Here is a 27,170-nt window from a genome sequence, read left to right as displayed (position 1 = left end):
CTGACTCACGGAGTTAAAGTGCATGGGAAGTAATGGGCAGCTCTCACAGAAGCACTTAACTTGCACCTGAGTGTATGAAAATGTGTTGATCCTAATTAGAATGGCTGTGCTTAGGATTTGAATGATTCAGCTAATTTCCACACCAAAAACTAATATCTTCACAAATCCTAAGGTCAACGTGTCAAAACAAAAAAGCTGACAATTGGAGCTAGAAGAAACTAAGGGAACTTAATTTCACTGAACTGAACACTTTGGAGATATACATTAATCAGGCAAACCTTTAGGAGGATCGACAGGTTAACCAAATCACACACGGGTATTTTGTAACCTGCAACTTGTAGATGCATCCCTGCTTCAACACATCAGAGTCAAATGGCTGAAGTCTCACATCAGTCATTCAGCTCTGCAAAGGCCTTTTGTCATTTCACTCATTTACACTGGAGACAGGAAGCAGAAAAACTTTGCAGGATAATAGCTCAATAAAATCTCTAAAATCACAGCTCTTATGGAGTCTATATGCCTATACTCGTCCCCATTTATGTAGAGAATAATAATGTGATGGCTTGAGGGTTACGGAACTTTTGAATACTTTTAACCTTCTGCCCCTTTCCTTCAGTAAGCAGAACTCTTTATGGACAAAATGAAAAAACTTTTCAGCAAACATGTAATTGTTCTCTGTTTGTTCCAAGCCAATATAATGTTTCCCCCTAACTGCATGCAGTTTTACAAATGCCGATCACTAATTCTTGTAACATTAGTTACAAGAATGAAAACACACAGCCACCTTCTAATCTCTTACACTGCATTACCTGAGACTTGCTCTATATTATATCCAGCTAACAAAATTACTCCAGAAGGGGACCTTATGGGTGTGCTTGGTTTGGTGATGTTCAACCTCTATTTGCACAAACAGCATCCTTTAAATTCTCATCCACCAACAGATTTGCCATGTGGTTCTGGATTTTGATTTGGGTGATACAGCTTGCTGCTCAGGGCGATGCATCGCGAGAAGCAAATAAAAACGTATCTCTTAAGTTAGGTTCGTAAAAAGTTTTCTATGGCTTATTTGTCTGTGTAATGTAACCACAGAAATATTGTGCAACATTTATGGGTAATGATTTTAATGCAACTTTTGATTCAATGCTAAATTAAAGGGATATTTCAGTGTCAACTGACCTCATTCTTATCTGTCTATCCATTATGGACGAATGCACCACTGAATACATAGACGCATATAAATTGAGGTACATTTCCAGGACGCCACTGATTCAAGAACAGCTGCCGATGCTCTGTGTGAAATTTCATCTTGTCAGCATATGCAAAAACATTTTCGCATCTTTCCCCCCTGTTTATTCTTTACCCGCAGTTTAGATTTGCAATAAAAATCATTGCCCATTGACATCTGAAGCCTGTGACTTACAGCTCTTTATAGTTTCTGACACAAACAGGAACCCCTGGAACTGCTGCTATGCTAATTTGCGGTCTTTGCTTGCCAGCTCTGTGCACAAAAGCCAGACTGTTTATACCTACACTGACTGAGCAGACTTGAGAGAAATGTATGAAGAATAAAGAAATGAGAGCATAAAAGAGTAGCTCAAGCCTTGGCCACTTTCTTGACTGTGCACACTAATCTGTTGGCCAGAGGGAAAGACTTCCAGAGTCAATTTCAATGTCAAAAATATTTAAAGGATGGGGGATCCAACGGCTTTTTAACTATCTTATGAATATGTCAGTTTAGCGATACTGTTGGCTTAGTAGTTGTTTAACCATAGAGTAGTTTGCTTTTCCCTAAAACTCTGTTCTTGTCACTGTGGAAAAAAAATCCTATATTATACAGCCCCGTCTACATTTATTGACACTCCTAATAGAAATTTGAAAAAACTCAGAGCATGATAAAAAGATAAATTTAGCATTGTTTGACAGAGTTCAAATTATTTGAAAGCTTTTTATGCACTATTCTGATGGAAGCTATGAGCAAATTTATAATGAATAGCTTTTTAATTGTAATAGTTACTACGCAAATGAAGATCTTGTGTCTTATTTGAATAGTGACTGATCTTCCAGGAAATCAAAAAATGATGTATCCAAGTTTTGAGCCATATAAAATTACACAATTGTGGCAGCAGTAAAATTCGTAAAAAATGAAATAATGGTGAACTTTAAATCCAATGAACAAAAGCACTTGAATGTCTTAGATGTTTCACATTTTCAGTATGAAATACTACTGCTAAAAAGTTTAGACTATTCCAAGGATTAAAAAAAAATCTCATTATCAAACGTGGAGGCCTGACAGAAAAAAAAAATCTGCTACATGCAGAACCACGTAAACATCTCCACTCTATGAAATAGGAAAGACATGAGCCTTGCAAATGTGCTTCCCTCATGACATTTCACAGCATACACTTTTTATGCCCTGTGTGGTCTACTTAAATCCCAACCTGTTAGTGTTATCATAAAGCATCATGATTTCTTGTTACCAATGTCTGAAGAAACATCTCAGTGGGACCTCAACATCTGATCAAAGCACAGGAAAAAGAAAAAAAAAAGAAAAATGAAGACTTAACATCCTGCAGCACCGAAAACTGTATTCTGAATCTAAATTGAAAAGAAAAAGCTATTCGGCTGCCTTGACTGTGAATACCTCAAAGTGTTTGTGTGCCTGCTTCCAGATTTAATGCTTTTAATGAGGGTGTCCATCTGTCACCTCTGTTTTTCATAATTTTCCTACCTTTTTTTGTGTGTCTCTGCTGTTTCTCCTCCATCTGTGTTCAGTCTTATTTTGCTTTGGACTGAGGGTAAAATGTGAAAGAGAAGAGATTGGGGGATGATGAAGGGGGAAATGATGGGGCTTCTCAGACTGCAGAGATGGTTTTGAAAATGCCAAATGTGAAGAAGGAAGAAAAAAAAGGAGAAAACTGGAGAGTGTTGTCATGGCTGCGCACTCGATGCTGGTCATTACATATGATTAGATTTGATTAAATGCGATTAGCTTTGATCACTCAATCAGCACGTTGTAATGAAGTTGGAGCTACGCCAGCCCATGTGTGAGCATCAGTATGTGTGGGAGGACGTCAAGGTATGTGTGTTTCATTTTAAGTTATGGATCTGAAGATGCTTAGACAAATTCCTGTATGAAATTTGTCAAAGCATCTTGACAAATTAAACAACAAATTAAGCAACTAAACAAAGCACTAAAAAGGGACAAAAAAAAAAACAACAATGTTTTTTTTAATCTCATGAAGTTGTGAACAACGACGTGACTAACTCAAAGTATAACTCTTGTGTCTTTACATTTGTCCTTTTGGATAAACAAAGCACTGTAAACATTGTACAGAATAAGAACAAAAAATCTCAACTTTTTTTCCTTATTCACTAAAAACAGCACTGAAAACTGCAGCAGTTTTCAGTGCTGCAGGATGTTAAGTCTTCATTTTTCTTGCCAACCTTAGTGCGTCACTGTTTGTGGATGTATGTTGCTCGCAATAAGATGTGTGCCTCTGTAAATGTCAAACGCTGTCCTATGACCTTTCCCAATAATTTCTTACCATGTAGCTCAAACCATCTGTTACATTAATTTACCTGCCTCTCCATCCCTCACTGCACATCCTCTCTCCTACACACACACACACACGCATGTGAGAATCAAGCACCAAACATGACTGTTTATTACTTTGTTTCTATTCCCTAATGTCTAAACACTTAACCTTTTGCTTAAATTAAAAAGAAAATCTTAAGGTAAAATAGATGACACTAAAATCATGGAATTTAGTGTCTTTTTAAATATCGATTTATTTTATGTGAAGGATAAACACAAAGCAGTGTACAGTTGTTAAATGAAAGAAAATGATGATTGTGTTTTTAAATGTTTGTATTTTTTAGTAAAACCTGTAAAGAGTTGTGTGAATTTGTATTCAGACAGACTGAGTTAATACTATGTCCAAAAACAGAAAGGCTCTTGGATGGAGAGTACAAGCGATCATAAATTTTCTTAAAACACAATGTCATGCTGTGACCTGAATCAGGTTTAAGGTTTTCTTCCAGACTTGCACTGTATTTAGCTCAGTTTTGAGAAGCGTGATACTGCCACTGCTGTGGAGAGGGTGCGCTTCAGGGTAATGTACTGCGTGGGTTTTTTATAGTATACAATAGATTTTATGTAGGCTAAAAAGTGTCATCTAACCAAAGGATCTTCTTCCACTTGTTTGCACAGCCCCCAACATAGTTTAGGTCAAACTCCAAATGAGATGTGTCTCTTTCTTTCTTGTAAAATCTTGATTTGTGGATTCGGAAAATAATTCAGTTAATTTCAAAAATACTTTATTAATCCCATAGGCAAATTAAATAATTGTTAAATAATAAATCGAAATACTATGTATACACTGTAAACAAACATTTCTGTGACTGAGTTACCATGGACCTACTGCATGTTTCTCTGATTTATGTTCTTCTCCTGCCAGTTCTGGTAAAAGTCGACGTTTTGGTAGCATGTTTGCCGTACTCTCAATATTTTCACTTTCACTTTCATTTGAGAGTTCATCTGGTGTGGGGAGATTTAAAAGTTTGTAGGGTATGAGGAAATCATAAGATCTTGCATCTTCTATCTGTTCCTTTTCGAATGAATAATCTAAAATTTTACAGGTATAATAATTTGTTTATTTTTTCCTGTTTTTCCTTTTGTCTGTTTAAAATAAATACATAAATTGCATGTTCAAAACTTGAAAAATTGTTTCATAACTCAACCTTTAATCGTTTCCCCAACTTTGCTCCTTGTCTGTCTGCTGTGCTCCTGGCTCCTCGTGATGCTGTTTGTTCACCGATTTCCTCCAACAAACCTCTGAGGCTTTCACAGAATAGTTGTATTTACAGTGAGTTTAACTTAAATGTGTATGGACTCTATTAACTGATTATGTAACTGAAGTCAACTGGCTACCCTGGGTTTTATTTAGGACTGTCAGACAAAGGAGTGAGTACGAACAAGGTTTAGGTTTAGCTATAAGCAACACTTTTCTGCCACTATTAATGGAGACAGCTATCAATGATAGACATTCCAAATATCAAAACACAAGTTTTGCTTTGCTTTTTACAAAAACATGACAATGTTGACACCACAGATACATTTCGCATCACCACTAATTTATTGCACTGCTTTGGCAGCTTGTACTGTCCTCCAGCCTCTACTTATAAAACAATCTGAATGTTAGATTGCATCAAATGCCACGCTGAGTCACACTGTGACTTGTCCTTTTCTTTCACACGTCTTCTTGTCTTCCCTTCACATCTCTCTAATTTTCCAAATGTAAAAATTAAATCCTGAACTCTTCATTGCTGCGTTGATCTGCAGGTTCCCCTCTGCTTTCATCAGTGTGAACCTTTGAGGCCGTCTTTATCGGCAGCTTGCCGAATCACTTGCAGCTCTCTGACATTTTGTAGGGTACCTGTAATCGACATGGCCAAACACAGATTGTTCTCAGCCTTGTCGCTTTCATTCTGCATGACACATTTCCCTGTTTCAAATACTGAAGCCTTAGCTGTCTGACCTCACATTAAATACTAAAATCCAACATTTTAAACATCACTCTGACCCAAAGAAGCTTTGAACGAAAAAGAAAAACATTCCAGTTAAAAATCACTAAACCGAGGGAAACACATTTTTCTATTCTACATCCCTTCTGTCTTGCGAGTTTTCTCGAAACACAAGTTTTCTCAAAATAGATATGCAATGTCTAATACCGTCATGCTTCCTCTGCAACAGTTGCACAGTCTTTACTCTTCAGGGATCCACGTTAGCTTCAAGCATCTCACTCAAGCTGTAGGACAGCTGGTCCAAAAAGCTGAGAAAGTAGAGCTTAGAACCTACAGCTAAACTTGTATAGAAATTAGATTACAGAGGCCTCGGCTGGTGCACTGGGCCAACCTGCTAATAAATGTGAATAAGGAAGGAAAACAATGGGCAAAAATATTCTCCCCTCTTCACTCCATCGCTTCCCTGAACTACAGCAGCCATAAATCTGAGTTAATGGAGAGGCAGCCAGACGTTTGCAGCAAAAACTCCGGGAGGACTTCTCACGGAAAAGTTTAATTAAGTCTACGCGGGCAGCGCCGTAGCCAGCAGGATAAAGCCAAATCAGCTCTGTGTAATGGCAAGATAATTTCTTACTGCGCAGAACTAGGCCAGATAATTTTTGCACATTCTTTCTGAGTTTATTCCAGTTTACTGTCCTGGATTTAAAGCTGATGCTTTTTTGTGTGCGAATTCTATAGGATAGATCCAAGATTGCACTCATTTTATATGCTGTGGTTTTTTTTCAGCTGATAAAATTTATTTCAACAATCTGTAGCTGTCATTGCACAAACAGTGCACAGTTCTTGGTGTCTGTATCTGTTCCCTGAGGGACTCAGTAAACAAATACAGAAACAGCAAAAGTGTTCAAGGGATTAAGCCCCAAGGGACCAGCCAGTGCATTATTGCATATGTATAATTTGAAATGCAAGAAAATACTCACAGAAATATATTTAATAAACAAAGAAAATAGAGTAGACTGCTGTAGTGAGACAAATGCAACCTTTTTTTTAATTAGCAGGTAATAGTAAATGGCTGATTCCCAACTGCTTTTCCTATATTTTTTTCAGATGAAAATAAAATAAAACTAATTTTGCAGACAGGGTATCAGAGAAAATCTAATTTTCCTTGTATTAGATGTACAATATACTTCAAATATGAGTAAATTGAGTTATTTTACCTGCACTTGGAAAAACTCCCAAGCTTCCAGCTGTATCTCATTTCTAGATTGTACAATATAATTATATTTATATCAGCTTCCCTATTATAAAAAGGGAACTGCGGAGGATTTAAAGACTTTGCACACAGGCACCCAGAGAACTCTCAAACAACCAAGGAAACACAATAAAGTGAACTGGGACTGTCATGCATTTCAAGCAAATGGGTCGCATGTGAAACCAGTTGAAACAGAATAACGACTGTCAAACATTGACTGTGCGGGTTTTTGGTGATTTGGCAATTACTAAAGCCCGATGATTAAACCTGCAGTATGCAATATTTATTAAAAAAAAAAGTAAATATTTGTTGAAACTGCACTCCGTTATGACGGTATGGTGTGAGACAGATAACTAACTAGAAACAGCCAATCAGAGGCAGGAGGCGGGACTTAACCCAGTCAATCACAACCCTCCCTCACTCCGCCCCTTTTGCTCTTTGCTACGCCACAGTGAGCCCAGCCTATTGGGAATACCCAGTCCAAGTTAGCATAAAGACAGATAAATGGGTTTCCTGTAATGGTAAGTTGTTTCACCAACATTAGCACATTTCATAAAGTAAATGAGTCTGAGTCACAGCGCTGAGATCTCCTCTCGGCTCTGACTGGTTGTTTTTGGTCAGGAGAGGTGAGGAACGTCAATCTTTTCACTTATTACCTGCCTGACTCATACTGTCACAACTCAATACTCCATGCCTTGACGAGCTGAATGCTACGAATGTGTTTTAGAACGTCAGAAAATATTTCTGTGGATGGGTCTGGTACAAAGTGCCCTTCTGTGACTCATGTTCCTAATCTTCCTTACAGGAAACACTTCACAACTAAAATTATTATGCAAATAATTTTTGTAGATCCCTCCATTAAAGATGCTCTATTCAACCTGCAGCATTCATCATGTCTCTACTTTGTCACCTTTGTATATTCAGTGTATTAGATTTCATAATTATCTTCTAACCACTGACCCTTCTCCCAGTTCAGCTATTAAACCAACCAAGAGCTACAAGAAAAGTAATTGCTTTTTAATGGACGTCCAACACCTTTGATGTTAATTTCACACTGAACCACATCTTATCTAACTGAACATAAATTATGCCAGCAAATGCATCCCCAAACTTACAGTATTATATGCTGGAGAGAGACTGATTTTTCCCCCTCGAATGCAGTCAGTTAGGATGACTGATAAGCCCTAGAATGACTGAGTCAAAGTCAAACTGATAATTATAATTCATTTACTTATGACAGAATAAATCCAAAATCATTCTGGATCAAGGATTTCAATGACACTGACACCATATGGAGGTTATTAAGAGCTGGATTACAGTCATGGATGTACTAGAGGTATAAAGCGCCTTTGAGAGTCAGATTAGATCAGATAGTTAACTAAACACTAATATTCCAAATTGGTCACATTAGATATTAACCTGTTGGAGGTAACGAGCTGTCAGAGAGGATTAGCTTAAGGAGTTAATTGGAGCCGTTAGGGTGACTCCCATATTTCTTTTCTGCTGCATTGTTCACAGAGCCATCCAACACTGCAAACCAATCTGCATTTCAATAGGCTCGACCTTGATGAAGCATCAAGTAATGGCATTCCACTTGCAGATGATGTTTATCAGCTGATGTTTAATTCGATAGGAGGCAAACTATTGAACTCTTTACATCTCGTAAATTATTGATGCAGAATGATTTTCCCTCGGTTGTCAGTCGAACTGTAGAGACCAAATGAGTTTGTCTATTCATAAAATAGACAAACTCAAACATTCACTTACCTGCACAGACTGGCTGGAGGAAGGGTTGTGTTGTTGCTTTGGGTCCTGGTTGTTATTCCAACAGAGCTGGGTCTCCAGTAGCATCACTAACATACTGGAGACACATGCACTGTAGAATACAGCCAGGCCATGAAGAAGAGCTTCTGATAAGCACGCATGTACGAGTCACTAAACCACGAGTCACTAAAGCTAAAAATGTCTCCTACAAACATTTAGAGACTAAATGTCTCTAAAAATCATCTGCCTCAGATGGTTTTGAGTTTCTACTTTTAAAGTCTTATATAACGTCTTCATGGTCAGGTCTGGGAACATGGACAAAAAAATTCTGAAGCCAAAAACAAGTTCTGACACAATAGAAAGATGCAGCACAATATTCAGATGTGTAAAAATGCTCTGATAATATTTACAAAGACACATCAAATATGCAGATCAATGTTTCATTAACTATGGATCAAAGGCATCTCTAAAATAGGTTGGTTTTAATCCTCGATTTAAAGGAACACAGTGTGAGAAAACTAAGTACAAGCTGGCTTAGATGTACATAGGATTTCCACTGAATGAACACCATGAATGGCACTGGTTTTCTCTTGCTGATTTGTCAGACATCCTGCCACATCTTGGCTGTTTTATATTAGTTTGACATTTAAACTAAAGTCAAACTACTTGCGGGATTTTCTTTAAAATAGGGAAGGTTTCTGCACCTGCGTCATCAGTTGCACCATTTCTGTTGAGGAACAAGAACTGCTTACCTCTCCCAGAAAGAGGCAAGCAGCAAGCAAGTTTTTCAGTCTTCCTGTAAAGATACAGGGCATTCTGCATAATCATTCAGCCTAGAGCAATGGGTTCTTTCTGCATGTCTCCATGTCAGTTAGAATGAATCTTGCAGACAAAATATAGAGTTTATGTTTCACAGTTCACTTGAAGTAGTTTATATTGAGGTTCTGAAACCCGAAGTGGTTTTTTAAAGTCACACTGTTGCAATTTAAAATAACAATAAATGCTTGAATCAGTTTGGGAACATTTTTCTGCTCCTCAACGCCATTTTCTTAACATCACTAAATCCAATGTTCAAGCTTCTCTTTGACATGTTGACAAACACATTTTACATTTGAATAAGAGTCAAAATACTTAATTCCCTGCTGGGAAATCCGTCCAACAGGGGCCTCATACTCACTGACCTTAAGGGCATGGTTCAAATGTCTGTGGCAGGTTCCTTAGACATGGTGACTTCCTTCACTCTGTGCACAAAAAGCACAGGCACCAAAATATCACCACGGAAGTTTCTGCTATGATGAGAGCACAACATATTTTTGATTCACCCCCGATTTTTAATGTTAAGGTGTTACCTAGGCCAGGTGTAAAGAGGTAATGTAAAATAGTGAATATAGGAGACTTGTTGAGGCCTCAATTGTTCTTTGCTTTTGTTAGTGATGTATACAGATGATAAAAAGTGTAAAACTTGTACAGCTGTGTGACATTTTCAAACAATTATAAAAAAGATTTCTTCTTATGGGCAAAAATTGCTAATAAAGAGCAAAGTAAAGCAACCTGAGATTGAACTCTATAAAGATGTGTTTGATTTCTTTTTCTTTTAAATGCCAATACAAGCAGAGAAAGAAGCAAAGAGCAACGGTGTCAAGATAACAATGAAATTGCTCACCCATTCTTATAAAGACGACTGGCATGCTGATGACAAGTGTTTATTAAACATTGCCTGAATTTATTAAACTGAGACAAACCAGCAGACCATAATCTATAAATATTTCCTATGAACGACTAATGGAAAGCGAATGATTGGCAGAAAGAGTAAGGAACAGGAGTTCAGACCTGAAAGAACAAGAAGACAGGCAAGCACCCGACAGACGAAACAAGGTAAGTCAATTCCATGAAGACGGAAAACTGCTCACTGATGAAATTCACACTCTGCTCAGAGGAGACTTGAGCAGCGGTATTACAGTGAGGGCTGGGGAGCCCGATCTGTTCCCTGTGTGCTGCGATATAACACAGATTTACAGTGAAGCACATTCTTATCCCGCTCTGGGAGGATGTCAAGTCATAATTAAACCCCGTGGCAAAATTTTCTATGAGCTCATCTAAGAAAAGTGTCCAACATGACTTACAGGGAGCACACCCAGATGCTTTAAAACTCGACAGTGATATTCTGCCCGTTGTAAATGTCTGCCAATTCTCCCCTCAGTCAGTTTGAGGCAGCTTTAGCTTCTCCCGAGACGACATCAGACAGCTGTTCTCATCACATCTCATCAGTATTTCATTTTAATTAAAGAAGAATGAGAAATGAAGAAGAAAAGTAAAAAAAACAACAACAACAACAAAAACACTCTGCGGGTTTGTAAGTTGACACATCAGCACTGACTGTGTGTCATTAGAGAAAAAAATATAATTCTTAGCTTTGTGATGCCAACAATAAAGACGTTCTGGACAGGATTATGTATTCATGCTGTAGTAAAGTAGTATAAATCAAATCATCTGGAAAAAAGGAAAGATTCAAAGCTTTTTTTCATAGCTGAGGAAACGTGTCAACTATGCTTCATTTGTGTTAGTTTTCATGCTTATCATGATTTAGTTATCTGCTTCTAATTCACTGGGAATGCAGTTTTCTCACTTTCCTGCCCAACCTTGAAAATTTTGAACATGCTTTGTTTTTTTTTCCAGCTTTACTATATGCCATGGTTATTTATGTAGCACCATTCTTATATTTCCAATTCTTTTTACTAAAATGTTAGAGAAAGTGTTTAAGTTCGTTTTTTTAATTTTTCTTCTTCCAGAGTAAAGATTATCACTCCCCTTCTACCACTTGTTGCTGTGAGCTGTCAGTCAACTGTATGTTAGAAAAGCAATTTTCCCATTGAAGTTTTTCAAAATCAAGAAAACAAGTTACACTATCTGTCGGTGGCATAACCACACTACAGATAAAATTACTAATTACTAAACTAACATCAGGTTTTTTTCTCACTGTCTGAAGTCCAGTCAGATCATACATCACTTCTTTTAATTTAATTATCAAAAATCAGAAGTTTAAAGTAAGAATGGTAACTGTCTCTTTAAACAAAGAAGGAAAGCCCAGATGATGATGATTGGAAACTTCTGATAGGTTAACCAACACATTCGAGCTTCATAGAGACACCAGCATTCACCTTAAAAGAAACACATAAAAGCCAGGATGCAACTGCAGACAGGGACAAAAAACTTCCTTCCTTCCACATGTTCTGCGGTCTGATTAAGCTGTTTGGCCATAATGACCATCGTTACACTGGAGGAAAAAAGGGAAAACACTTGCAAGGTTGGAAACATCATCCCGGGTGTAATTTTTGGAGATGGCAGCATCATGTCATCGGTAATATTCATCTTTATATGGTAAAATTCTGGCAACCAAAGCTGTTGGTATTTTACCATAAATAATAGCCTTTTTTAAAAAAAATCCTGATTATTAGACAAATACTGGCATCTACTTATGAAGTTATTGTATTATCTCTTGCTTTAAAATTATGGTAAAGACATACAAGTGGTAAAACGGGCATCCCATATAAAGAGCCTGTAGTCCTGGACACAGTTGTCCTGCCTTTGATTTGCAAACTTGAACATTTTGCTGCTTGTCTTCTCTCTGCCCTCTCCCCATCTGCTAACTCTCAATAAGGGCCACTAGTGCCAAATTAATCTTTAAAAGAACCCAAAAAGATATGCATTGCTGAATTGCTGTTTCAACTTCTCAGATTTAGGCCAATTTAAAATGCTAATCGCTTTGCTCGAAGTGAAATTAATAGGAGCGCTGTCAGCCTGTTGGATGTGCAGCTGTTTCTGCATGAGAAAATGAATGAGTTCCCTCTGCTCTGTGTCTCATGTCTCCTTTTGTTTCGGGCGACTGAGCAGCATCAGCATCCTTTTCTTGCCGCGTGAGGCTCTCTCTGTCATCGCCCCTTGAGGTTTAGTTGTCTGTGGTTACTGAAGCACTGCTAATGTTCCACATCGGGTGTCATTCCCACAGTTACACTGATGATCACGGTGACAGCTTTGGCCAAGCTGGTGACAATATCCCCTTATGAAATTCATTTTTTGAGGTTTTTTAACACTTTAATGTCACTCCAAAACGTATTAGTGAGCTTCTTTAGCCTCCTGTATTTTCATAAAGAAAAGCCTGAAAAGATATCTCAGCCTTGGCTTTGTGTACTGATGCAGTGACCATGCAGCTGAAATGCAAACAACCTTGAATAAGTTGAAGGGCTCTGATTGTCATCAGCTCTAATTGAGGGATGGGCTCTTCCCAAATGTCAACAACTGCCAATCAGGGACATTTAAATATCATGGTCGACTAAAAAGAAAAAAAAATGCACATGCAGCACGTGTGCTGTGTGGGATACATTGGCACCTTTTGTTGGAGATAATGACACCTCAGCTCATCTACTTTCTCTCTATGCAGCAACAGTGAAGAGAAAAAAGGGGCCGATGATGGGAGAGGATGAGCAAAAACCATTAGTTCTTTTGCCACTCACACAAAGTCTGACAGGAAACCCGCATTAATGATCGCCATCTTTTTATCTTCACCTTCTTTTTCATTTTTTCCTTCTCTCTCATCTACATCTGTTTCAGATACTCTGTCACTCCGCAGCCTGTAATTGTATGCATATTCTGACTATTCACAATTTCCACCTCCACCTATGTGTCCGCTGTCTTTGTCACCTGCCTGCTCCTCCATTTATCTCTTACATCCCATTATGAGTCCCCCTCTGTCTCAGTTCCTCCCCGTCTCTCCGCTGCAGGTGTTTGACAGTCACGCTGTCGTCATACGGGTCTTGTTCTATTTTAATCTGACTCCTCTGTTTGGGAACAGACACCCACATGCTTCTACCATTCTCTGGACTCCTGCTCATACTTTTTTCCTCTTCCTGGTTCTTGTCTTTGAGACATGTCTATCAGAACAGGGCAATAAAACTTTTTCTAGTAATTCAGGAGTACAACAGTAGCATAGAAAACTGTTGAACCGTTGCTCAAAATGCAGCAACAGAAATTGCAATAAATTACTGTTGGCATTCGCATTAAAACAAACTTTGTTGAAATTGTTTAACACAGTGATGTACATCTTAATGTTGACATTGAACTGTGATTTTAACCAAGGCATTTGATGTTTTTAACGATTCAATGGATGAAACAAAGGCCAGGTGTTTGTGATGACTGACTGTGTGATGGACAATTGAGTTACAGACCAAAAGGTTTGATTATTTGAGTTTTCTGTCGCAACTATGTTCAGGCACCTGTCTCAAATTACAACATTATTACATTAAAAGGCGGCATTATGTAAAATTGACTTTTTTCTTTAGCTCTATAATGTGTAGTATTGTTTTTCCCTGATTAAAAAGATACTTGATGCGTTGCTTTTATTCTTTCCTCCATTTTTGAGGAATCCTTGAATCTCCCATTGCAGCCATGTGCTGCCTATTTCCATGAAGCTCCTCCAAGGATCTGCTCTCTCCAGAGCATCCCTCTCCTGCACTTTCCCCACTCAGCTCCAGCAGACTAGTGGCAGCAGCAATTAGCAAACACCTGGTGCAACCGGACGTCTGCTGAGCTCATCACATAAAATACTCCAAAGAATGGCTGTGAAATGTAACTTTATGCAAGTAAATTTGCACTATTGTCTGTGCAGTTTATTTGGGAAGAAAAACAGTGACCATCAATTCTATTAAAATCATTGTTTCTAATTATTATAATTTTCTTTCCAAACTCTGATGCTCTTATCAGCTAGGTAGAAACTGTAAAGAAATGTTCATTTAAAAAGCTCTAAGCTGAATTTGGATCTTATGTTGTTCTGCATTAGCAAGCAACAGGTTGCTGTTTTGCAAACAGGAATCTGCTCTATTTGCAAAACTCCAAAAACTGTGAGCATTTGAGAGACAGACTAAATCTGTTTTATGTCACCTTACTTTGTAGCACGGAGGACTTCAAAACATCTAGGAACCACAAAAGGGAGTTGGTGGGCAACAAGAAAATGATTCTTGATTGAGGCAGAATAAATGTGATAAGCTTAAATGTGACAACACAGTACTAGAGGTACATATTATTAACATATTATATTGTTGTCTTTTTTATGTAACACAGACTCTGAGGGCTACTTAATACAACCAAGAAGCTGCTACTGGCCCTAATAGCACATTAGCATGTTAACACTGACCTGCCAGCTGCATAATTACTGTTCTTTTGTACCATAGAGAAATCTGGAGACAGATCAACATTATTACACTTCCACTGAATTTAACTCTCTACCAATTATTGTCCTCTTTCCATGAGCAGACCTATAATTTCAAGCCAAAAAGCTCAACTGCATATCTCCTTGCAGAGGTTGCCAAGAGATCAGTGACGCAAACATACTCTCTCTCCAGATCAACTTTCAAGGTGAGCTGACAAAACTATGAACTGAACTGAATACTTCCTCTTTAGGCAAGAAACATAAAGTCAGGAACAAGCTCTCCCACACACACGCACACACACGCACACACACACACACACACACACACGCACACACACACACACACACGCTCTGAGACAACAGAAATCTGTCTGTGTTCACATGTCCAAACACTGCTTTTAAATATGGAGCCTTTCTCTCGACTCCCTCCGTCTGTTCAGCACATTGGCGAGTGAGGAGCTGCATGAGCTACGTGAACTTCAAAGTGTACACCTGGGGCATGAATGCAGCAAATTAAAAATGAAAATGTATTAAACTGAATTATAAACAAGGTGTGATTAGTTGGCCCAATTTATACAGGCGCAGGTGCAGGCTCACAAATCCAGCTTTAATTAGTGAAAACCAAACACAGGAACACAACGCGCACTTACTGTTCAAAACACACACAAACACACACACTGCAATTTAACTTAAACTTTCAGCATGTTGTGCTATTTTGAACTCCAGTAGTTTGTGAGCATGTGAGTGTACTGTACATATGTCACTGGGTGTGTGTGTGTTGCACCATTGTTTAGCAGTAGAATAAATTTCCTGTTTGAAATTCCAGGATGGGCTCCTCTCTGGGAGCTTCCCTATTTATCTGCATGCGTGTGTGTGCATGCGTGTGTCTAAAAGCATGCACACACACACGGTTTCACAGAACAGCACAATACCTCTGTCTCTCTGAGCTACCTCGAAGTCTCCTTGACATTTCTCACCTACCCTTTTTCCTCCCTCCCTCTCCATCTTTTCTACTCCTGGGTCACTGGATGTCCTTTCACACACTTCTCTGTGTTCCCATGACCTCCTTTCCTCTCATGAGGCTCTTTCCCTTGGAAAAAAAAAGGCCCACCTTTAAACTTCTGCGCAAGGCTCTCTGCTGATATCGCTGTAAGGAACGCCTTAATAACTTGTTCCTCGAATAAAAACAAATAAAATCAATTTGCAAGTAGTAAGAAGAAAACTGTAACTTATGAGTTTGAAACTCTGTTGGGTTTTGTGAAGTCGAGTCATTACTTTTGTTTGGCCTCTTCTGAAGAGATACTGTTCATTTTGAACTTGTGGCCTTTTTTCACTAGCAGTTTAAATATGATTTTAAAATCAACCATTTTGAAGGAGGACATTCTAACAAACTGTCAGCATGTCTTGGTCTGGCAAGCAAGTTTGCCTTGAAAGCAGACCAAGAAAAGTTAAAAGAAATATTCAAAATTGGTTGATATGAATGTGAAGTCACACATCTTTGCTATTATATTCAGCTTGTAAACTTTATGTACTATTTTTTTTTACAATATCTGCAGAGGTGTATCTTCCCAAAGTTGGATTTATGCTTTAAACCTTTGAACAGCAATTTAATTTAGACAATGTACATCTATCTATTCAGCTCCAAGCACAGTGACTTATTAATGTGATACTGAATCTATCCTCGTTGATCATCTCATTTCTGCAATATTCTTTGTGTAAAATATCTTTTGCCAAAATGACATCAAAGACAGGAAGGATTCCTGGGGACACACACTGACAGAGCCTATAAGAAATTAGCTACGTTAAGTCCTCTGTCAGAAAATGGCCCCAAGTTTTGTTTAAAAAAGAATTACTCACTGTCAAGATTTGATATAAGAGCCCCTCCCCATTTAATGGCATTGCTGTATAACATGTTTAAAAAGCCTCAAGCCCAAATACATCATTTAAAACAGAAGCACCGTCTTACACAAAAAATATGTCAGGAAATAATGTCCTTTGTGAAATCACATTGTGTATCACCCAATAGCTGTTATGAAATTAATGTGACTGAAGATTTATTCTTCGAAGATGAACAGTTTTGAAGACATTGTATGATTTTTAAAAATTATTTTAGCTATTTACTTTACATCAACATCAACAAAAATATTAGTTTTTGGATGGTCTGTGCCCAGGGCGATCTCCTCAATCTTCTTCCATCCTTCAAAACTGTTCTACCATAACAGAACGTCACAATTTGCAAAGATTAAACTTTCTTACTTACTTCTTCCCCTGTTGAGCAAAGCTAAAGAGAGTGCCAAGCTTTCCTATCTAAAGGAATAGAAGAGTAACTTACCCCACGCCCCACAGGGGCACTGTGTGATTGACAGCAATAACACACTGAGCACACAGCAAGCATGAGGCCACAGGGAGCCAAGACTGCATTAACAGCACGTACATAAAGCAACAGAAAACTTGTTCAACTGGCATCTGATGGATAAATCTATTCTATATTTCATTTAATGCTCTTGCTTCCCCATTTCTAATGCCATCCTGAACAACTGCCCATATCGAAAACCACTGGTAAAAATGTAGTGAAGTTCTCACTGTTACAGAACTGAAGCAAATCCTTCATTGTGAGGTAGAAAAATAACTATTTTTTTTAAAATTAATTTTCTATGTTCTAACATTAAAATAATGCAACTATCCTTTTTATATGTGACTCAAAAACATATCTTGAAATGTGCAAATGTTCCACTTTACATCTTATTTTCAGACAATGCTGTTTTTTAATAAACAATATCAGAGGCTCTTAAAGAGGCATAAAGCACATAAAACACAACAAATATGAACCAATAAAAAAACTATTCTGCCTTTCTCATTTTTAGAAAGGATTGAAACCATTAGACTCAACATCCTTCTCAGATGGCTCTTTCTTTTTCAAACCTTATCTATGAAATGTCAATGTCTATATTTAACATTCTAAGCAAATGATGTTCAGAATTTACTTGGAAAAACAAACACCCAGCAATTAGTTTGAAGTGTCCTAAAGTTTAATGTGAAAAAGCTTGAGTGATTAAACATACAGAATCTTTAAAAAAGTACAACTGTGATCCCTAAATTAGGTAAATTGTCACATGGCTATGACGACATAAAGATATTCCTCAATATTATTCCTTTTGTTAACCAAAATCAACAATTAGTACATAAGGAAAGAACATTTCACAAGCACAACCTTCTAATGTGGAGAATCTTTTCTCTGTAATAAAATGAAATATAACTGCTGGATGCAAATCCCATTTTTACAAAATATTACAAGAGAAGGCCTCAGCAGATACAGAAGACATAAAGGTGAGATGGGAGTTCGAAATTAAAGTAATAATCATACATGAGGATGGGGAGGAGACGTTTCAGAAGGGTTGTAAACGATCGAATAGTTCAACAATGACAGAATTTGAATGTAAAATCAAAGTGAGGTTCTTTAAGAATCGTCTTCTCACATGGATGCACCTCAGATTACATCCTTTTTATTTCATTCTCATTGAAAGAGACCCTGTCAGATTAAAAAGAGTAACTAGATTTTAAAGGTGCTTCAACGGTTCAGAAATAACAGAAAAATAACAACAATAGACCTGAAATGGGTGTTGAGATTTGCATTATCATCCTCAAATCAATCAACTGCTGTAGGTGAAGTTGTCAGCTAACAAATCATCGGGAAACACCTGATTAACTCAATTTGTTGAGTTCATCAGTTTATCAGGTTAGACTTACATGATCTGAGAAGAAGTAACCCAAGACATTTCTTTGAAAATGAGTGGAAAGAAATGTAAAAAAACTTCAGAAAGCCTGAAGAACAATTAATCAAGAAAACTTCGAAAGCCAAAAAAGCCTGTCTCATTGCACACAGAAAAAAACAACGAGGGATGACTTAAGACTTTTACACAGTGCTGCATAAACAAACGCTCTCTGCTAATTAAGCAGCACTTATGGCACCGGGAGAAATGTATGAAACTTAGTCTTGGATGAAATTCACCAAAGGCTGCTTCCGTTGGCAAAGAGTATGTTATGGAAAATAATTATAACCCCGATAGCATGAGCATAATATGGAACAAGCCCAGAAACAGCAATTACAAGCTGGCGGAGATGGGTATACTAATTGAAGTAGAGTAATTTGTTACCTCCATGCTCTTTGGTTACTTGAACAATGCCGGTGACATATGAGAAGATGAAATATTTGAAGGAAATAAATCGACTTACTGAACTCTTGAGAGGTTATGTTTTCTTCCCCTGACAGCATCATGTTTTCCCAACAATGTTTCCCGTGTTCACAGCTCAGACTCATCTCTGTGGCTTTTACTTTTAATTTAGGCAATCAATTACCGAGTGGATCAGCACTTTCCTTCTAAATTTTCGGTGTATCTTTTGATTTTCTGCCACAGTTACAGACAAAAACAAGCTTCAGCTTGACTGCGGGTAAGAATTTGTTTGTGTTTTCACGCAGAGGTGGAGGGGCAACTTGTCTAGGCTGTTTCTTTATTCCGTTCATGCATTTATCTAATCATGTCAGGTCAGTACCATTGTCTTGTTCTCCTGCAGCAGTCAGTCAGCTGTAACAGGATGCTGCTGCCTGGCCTGCTCACAAACACTGACACAGGTCCTTCATGGTTCTGTGATTGTCTGCTTTAAATTGGCTCCCAGTGAGACTGATAAAATTTCAACCATAATAGAGTGAGGTGCATAAGAGTCAAGTATTGCAGCTGCCAGACAATTATAGCTTTATACATGTTGGCCTTAAATCTGTCAAAACCAAAATTTAGCGGGAAAATTAGTGAACTTTGTTCTTGTTGATCTCTTGGTTGTATTAAAATTCTATGAACACACTTCTTCCTTTTATTTTTCTCTCTAAAACATCACATATTCAAATATACAAATCCTGGTACCCATGAGGGGAAATGCTGTTGTCGGGTTAGGGGCTAGACATGTGAGTGGGGTAGGTTAGGATTAGGAGTGGGGTAAGGCTTAGGCTGTAGATGAATGAAAAGAAGTCAATGTAAAGTCCCCACAAGATCCAAAAACACGACTGTGTGCATGTGTGTGTCTTTTATGACATGGAGGACTGTTATAGCTGGGTTTCCATTTTCATGAAGCACTCATATGGAAGACGAGTTGCCCACGGAAAAAAACAAAACAAAAAAAAAACAGTGTGTTCATTATTCATTTTTAGATATCCTTAGAAAATTTCCCATTAACCAGTGAGTCAGGGTTGTAAAACGTCCTGAAGCAAAAAGACGAGCTACATAAGATAATTGCACAAAATAGCATTTTTGTCTTTCACACTTCATAATATCTCTAACAAAGGGTGTCATAATAAGGTGGACTCTTTCAGTCTGAAATAAACCTGCACAAAATATTGAATCACAATCAGAGTAGCAATAGCTGCGTGTGCAATATGTAAATGGCAAAGGACTGATTGGATGCAACATTGGGTTTGCTTTCTTGTGCCATGAATTCACGCTCTGTGTGCCACTAATATACCTGGCCAGTTGATGGACTTTCACTGTTTATACGTTAATTACAACAGTGGCATCCTCAGAATATTAAAAAATACATCCAGCAAATGGCAAAAGTATTCATAGGTTGAATATAAATGCAAGGCCCCTTACAATTGTTCGTATTTTTATTCAAACATTTTTTTAAATCTTCCTTTAATCCCATTAAAATGCACTGAGGTTTTTGAACATAGTGTAACAAAAGTAAATGTAAGTAGAAGTTAGGGAGATATTAATACTTTTGCATGGCACTGTAATGTTTTCTCATATAGTGCATCCCTGGTTTTTGTGAACTTGGGAGTATAACTTTACTGCTTACAAAGACACTGAACATCAGTACATCAGACTGATTAAATGTTTGTATGTACAAATCATTTTAATCGCAGTTGAACTTAATTTATGTGATGCCACTTCTCTGCTGGACATGCAGTACAAAGAAAACCAAGAAGCATTTGTTACATTGGAAAATTAGATGTAATTAAATCAGAGCTTCAGGGTAATCATTTGTGCTACCGCTGTTCTCTCCAATTAAGGAACCTGAGTGCACACTGAAGAATATGAGCAATTCAAGGGATTCATATCTTAAGACCAGCACACTTGAATGAATAAACTTATGAATCAAGGATTGAATTAAAGAAATTTCTCTCTATATATTCAGTTTAAACTCTGATCCATATCAAAGGAAGCAAGTTCAGAGTGAACAGTCTCTATTCTGTCTGGGCAATTACTGCATTTATCACCAGTAGTCTATATTAAACAGCTAATGCAGCCCATCTCTTTCAGTTGTTTAGGAAGTGATGGAAATGATGATGAGGATGAAGGCAAGAGAGGAAATAAAATGGACAGCAATGGAGGATGGAGACAAGTGGAGAGGAAAATAGGGTCATGCGAAGTTGTAGAGAGAGAAGACGCAATGAAGACATGTGAAGACGAAGAGGAGAGGAAAGAAAGACCTTTTACTAATGAGGCTAACTGTGTGCTGACAGTGGGGCACCAGACACTCAATCAATCCCAACCCTGGAGATTTCCAAAGCACAAACACACAACCAGACCCGCGCAAAAACACACGCAGACACAACACACAGAATCAGCCCGGTCTGTAAGTGTGCAGCTGCTGCTCCGGGCCATAAGTCTGTCTTAAGGACTCGAGCTAGAGCCACACAAATTGAGCAGACCCAACAGGAAGCCTGGACATAAACGATTTCAGCTCCCATGTCCAGAGGCATCAGAGTGAAACACTGACTTAACACATTTTATTTTGTTGTCACCATTTTTTGAACTCCAGACAAAAATAGACTGATAAAATACAAAAAGTAATTTTAAATGATTTCATTTATTCACTGAAAAAAAAAAAAACAATCCAAGGCAACCTTGTGGCAATTACTCTTTTCAATCTCTTCAAATGGATTTTGTCCCACTGTTCTTTCTAGGATGGGTTTTCCAGGGTGAGCAGCTGAAGTAAGGTCACACCAAAGCTTCTGAGTGAGATACAGGTCGAGACTTTGACTATGCCAAACCCTTATAATATTTTTTTTTCAGCTAGTCAGTGAAATGGCACTTGCTTCTATGCTTTGGATCATTGTGTTAATATGTAACACAAGGGCATGTCAGCCTAAAGTCATGCTCTGATGACCCAACATCAGGGTTAAAACTGAACCCGAAAATGTTGATATTTATAGTGAGGAAACACCAAGTGGAAGGACAATTAATTTAGGGCCAGGTTTTTTTTTTTAGTTTTTTTTTTTTTAGACTTCTTCACCTAATAAAATTAGAAATGAAAAAATAGTTTTTTGTTTAAACAGAAGCTATCATATATTACATTTCATTTAATTATTTATAACCTTTCGACAATCAATTTCTATTACACTCTAAATCAAATTAGATATGGTTCAACGGGAATTCAGCAAGGCCATCTGCATTCAAATCTCATAAATAGATTGCAAATTTCCGCTCGATTGGGTGAAAAAGCTGAGTCTGTCACACATTTACTTTAATTTGTACAGAAAGTGAGAGATGCTTGGCTAAGTTTGCTCTGCTGACTGAACACAAAAAGTGTAATTTATGAAATGAAAATGAATTAAATGCATAAGTTCACACAGCAGTGTAAGGCCCACTCAGCTGATTGTGGTGGAAGTGATTGATAGGAGGCTTACTGATGGATGGCAGCTAGCTCTCATCCACACACAGCAACAGATACGCAAACACACACAACACTGTCCATATGCAAAGCCAGTGATATAGTAAAAACTGTTATTTATTTAGTTTGAATCTTGCCCAGGGCTGCCTTATCGGGCACTAGCAGGAGTGCGCATTGAATTTCAAAATAGCTACATCTCTCCTCTGCACAGATCTATCGGTGTACATGTTTGTGTATGTATTAGTTGCAAGACCATTCTGTGAAAGTTTTGCTCACTACTAATGCCTACAAGTATCATAGGAGCAGACCCAGCTTACAGTACCTGGCTCTGAAAACATTGCAGCGAAACACTTTTTGTCTAAAAGTGTTTTTTTTTTTTTGTCTTTGAAAGAGAACATGTTCCTAGTGCTATTAGATTCTCAGTTTGATTTATTTTTTCACTTTAAAACTCAACAGCAGGACACCTATTTAATTGAAAAAGTAAAATTTTGTTAATAGTTTTTAATCTATTATGAAGTGCAATCATTTTTCAGACCCTATCTACTCACAAACTAGACTTATTATAGCTTTGCTCTTGCCACTCATAAAACCCAAATGTAAAACATGCAGAAAAGTAGTTATCCTTTCAGCAGATTCTTCCACCTGCATTGTGGATCTCTGGAACTTGCACAGCAATATTATGTGTGTCTTGGTTGCTTTTCTGATTAATGAACTCCTTCCTGGCATGTTTGCTGTTCAAGTTTGTTCAAGGCCGTAGAGATGACTTTCATTTACTCAAAACTTAACTGCAAACACTGTTTGAAATGCAAAATCAATCTGTCACTACCGTCTAATGCTCCGTGTTTTAGTGAGAATGTTATTGTGTGAAACTGAGTAAAAAGCGAACATTTCAAAAACGGTTAATGTCTTTTTTTCTCTCTAGCTCCCAGTGCACGCCTGCATGTCGGTGGTTGTGAGTTCTTGCGTGTAGAGAAAGTCTCTTCAGGCCATTAGTTCTCTTTTACAAACACACTCATGCACACAGAAGGTCAACCATTTTTAACCCTGCTATCATCGTTGTGTAACTCACCATCAGCCATGTGTTTGTGTATCTCTGCGTGTGTTATCCTCAGTGTTTGAACAGCGTATATATATATATATAATCTACTGCCTAAAGACAATGTGTTTGAAGTGCAACTATAAAGAAGAAGGGTCAAAGATGTGGATTATATATGTGTCTCTGTACAGGTCCACATGAGGATAAGTGCTGGCCAATATTCTTACATACACAAAGATGTCCGTATATATTTTCTTGAAGACAGATATAAAGTAAAGCAACTTTTCTTCAGAATTTAGCAAAAGGAAAAGAAAGTAAAGATAAACGTTGGTCTTGTAGGGCAGAATATGACGGTGTGACACTGGAGTTGCTCTTTATCTCGGCTGTAATCAATTAAACAATAAGAATGATGGAACTCAATACTGAAGAAACGGCAACGAGAGCAGAAAGAAGCAAACGAATGATCGAAAGGCAGCGAGGGCTGGGAGGATAATTGAGCACAAGATGGTGGGAGGTTGGAGAAGGAGCAGGTGAAATTAGGCGACATGAAACTACAGAGAAGGTGAAAACCGGTGAAGATGAAATGATTGACGGACAACAAAACTACAAGACAGAAGTGATAGAAGAGACAAAATTAGAACGATCTAAGACGGGAAATAAAATGTGTCAAGGAAGCGAAAAGACAGATGAGGAAGAGGAAGGAACTGACAGAAAAATCTGCATTGAAAAATAAGGCAAGTTAAGGAGGATTTAATTTCTCCAGAAGAAGACAGACAATATCATAAATGGATAAATATTTGATTTAATATTTATAAAGTTAAATATTAAATGAAAGACTGACTCTTTACAGAAGGAGCACTTAGTACCTTGGTTCCCTTTAGCATATTGTTCAGATTGTTCTTTGTTTACCTCAGACTGGTGACTCAAAACCAATGTATTTTCAGATGTTGATAAAGGAAACTTTCCTCCTTTAGACAGAAGTACAGAACTGAACTGAGCTGAACTGAACTGAGACCTAGAATCTGCTCCAGTTGCCAGATCAAGACACTATAAGGTGCTATGATTTTTGTATGTTCTTCACTATCAGACTACAATCAGCGGTGACTTCTAAACGAGCATCTGGATCGCTACAAAATATTACGGCTTCACTGAAAACTGGTTGAGTGTAAATGGGGCATTAGTCTGCTTGGTTTATTTGAGATTCTTAAAGATTCCTAAAAGAAAAACTGGAAGCAGAGCATTTGATGTGCCATTTTTTCTTTTATGAAACCAGTTGTCATGAGGGGCTCAAGACAGTGTCACATTCTTCATCACGTTTAAACAGCTAAAGAAAAGAAAAGTCAAGAAAGAACTTTTATGGTAGTTTGGCCAAAGTGGTCAATGTCACTCGCGTATCAAATGAGCAGCTAAAATCTATAAGTAATCAAAATTGAAAATACTCTTGTTTTTACACTGCTCCCTCTGAACACATTTAACGCCCACAGCACTATAAAGTCATGCTGTGTTGCAGAAATGGATGCTACAGGAAAGTACATAATCACTCTCACAGCCAGGTGTAAAAATCCAACACAGACTATAATGACTTAATTTTACACAATTTTCCCCAATAGGATTCTACCTGGAGGTGGTTCTGATTTATATTAGATAAAATAAGTGCTCTGGATGGAGACTGCAGACGAGAAGTTAAAAAAAGAACATGTTTGTGCTAAAGCAACTCTTCTGCAAAGCAGCCGGTGCGTGTTAGTGCTGCCATGGGAACAGAAGAAGCTGCTAAAAGATTTGCAGATATGATTGTTTATCTGCCTAAACTCTCGTAATTGTTCCATCTATCTCCCTGTTCATTTGCACATCTCGGTCTGAGAAATCTATTAATCCGAGATCTAGTGATCTGCCCATCTGTTGATCTGTTTTCCCTTCTGTTGTCTTTCAATCAGCGCTGTTCACCAGCCTGAAAATCGATCCAACCCCCACCTTTGCTCTTTCTATTGGCGATCTTTCACCGCTTCATAACACTGCATCACTCTGTCAATGTCTGCATCTATTTATATACATACACTGGATACAGTGGGTGCACTTGATTCTTACCTTAAAGAGGGAAACGTCAAACCACCGGGGAAAATGGAGGACAACATAAAAGGGAGACAGAGAGAGAGAATAAAGAATGAATTAGGAGCAAGTTTATAAAGAATTGCAACATAATATTATGTTAGTATCTCTATTTGCTTCACTATCTTCACACACCAAAAAAAAGAGAAAGAGATTACATAAGCACACAAATCATCCTTGTGTAGACTGAAGGTCAAAGGGTTAAAAGAGCAGCTGATGAGCAGGTCATGATGCCATCACACACACTTCCCCCTTGGAGAGAACACCCATTTCCCTTTGACCTCAATGCACATGTGCACGCTCCTTATAAACACAGTGAGGCACATAAACAGTGTGTGTAAACAGCTGTATGATAATTGCGCTCTGCATGAGTATGTGATTAGGTGGTAATTATCATTATCAAGCCAAACGTGGGCATGCGATGCTCTATAACCACAGCCTTGTGTGGATGTGTGCGTATTTTAAGGAGATCTGCTGCATATGCCTGTCTTTTAAAGGACTAAACTCTCATATTCATGCAGTACTTTTCTGTAACTGTGTGTAACGTGCGTGTTTGTCTACATGTTTCTGTCTTAAAGGTTTTGAATGTTGTACTGCAGATTCATCATCTGAAGCTTGTAATGTGCGTCTGTGTGTGTGTGTGCAGTTCTCTACAGAAAACTCAATATGGCAGGGTCAGCTCTGCAGAAAATGCTCCATTGAGCGGCAATTGCATTCTGCTGCCAAGGACTCTCTGCTTGACTCTTGCTTTTTCTTTAGAGCTTTACGTAAAACCGCTGAGCCCACACACAAACACATCTCACAAACCTCACACATCCGTGCGCGCGCATGCATATACACTCTCTTGCACTGATACACACTTGTGGAACAGAAGATAAAGGAATAGACCAAGCAAGTGAGGAGGAGGTGTGACTAATCTCCTCTTCCTCTGTTTGGAAAGACGAAGGAGATGAGCGAGAGCTGGAAAATCATTTTGACGGGGAGGATTAATTTTCTCACGCACGTGAACACAGACACAGTAACACACAAAGGTGCGCTCCATACGGCCAACGTCTCTTTCACTCTGATACATGCACTAATGCTTGCAAACGGACCATTATGTGATGTACAAGTACATTCTCGGCTATAGTATGTGCTTCCATAGAGCAAGCCAAGCCCAACACACCCACAGTCTGACTTTCTCCCAAATTTCTTCATAAATTCACACAAAGCATGCTCTCACAACTGGCAGTACCATGTGCATCTGCTCACATGTGTCTCCTCCTGATGCAGCAGGATTATATTTACATTTCCCCTGGAAACTTTTCAGTTTTTTTTTCCTTATCAAGCGGTTCCTCACTTTTACTTCTGAGTAGGAAATCCTTAAAAGTCAACTTCATTCAGTTTTTATGTTTTCATCATTCCCTGTGGCGGGGACCAGAATAATACTTTGTGCATAGATGTGTGTTAGTCTAAATGCTCATGCTGGACCAGTTAAAGGGATCAAGGAATGAAACTACACAGAGTAAAACTACACACTGGATGCTTTTTGCGGCGACAGCAGCTTCTCTTTAAATGAGTTTGAGTTCAGTAAAGTTATAGTGTGATAACCTATTGCACCTTGAAAATTAAGTATTTCTGACAAA

The 27,170-nt window shown here is 38.1% G+C and overlaps 1 protein-coding gene across 2 annotated transcripts in view; it reads right to left on the bottom strand.

Annotated features, from left to right (window-relative positions):
* Window positions 1-27,170, bottom strand: part of LOC129358726 (cGMP-dependent 3',5'-cyclic phosphodiesterase) — a 167,245-nt gene that overhangs the window by 32,034 nt on the left and 108,041 nt on the right. The gene's annotated exons all lie outside the window — the stretch shown is intronic.

Source organism: Poeciliopsis prolifica, unplaced genomic scaffold, assembly GCF_027474105.1.
Source record: "Poeciliopsis prolifica strain line A6 unplaced genomic scaffold, Auburn_PproV2 SCAFFOLD004, whole genome shotgun sequence".
Classification (NCBI taxonomy): domain Eukaryota; kingdom Metazoa; phylum Chordata; class Actinopteri; order Cyprinodontiformes; family Poeciliidae; genus Poeciliopsis; species Poeciliopsis prolifica.
The sequence above is the reverse complement of the archived record's forward strand: the minus strand, read 5'-3'. Positions and strand labels throughout refer to the sequence as shown.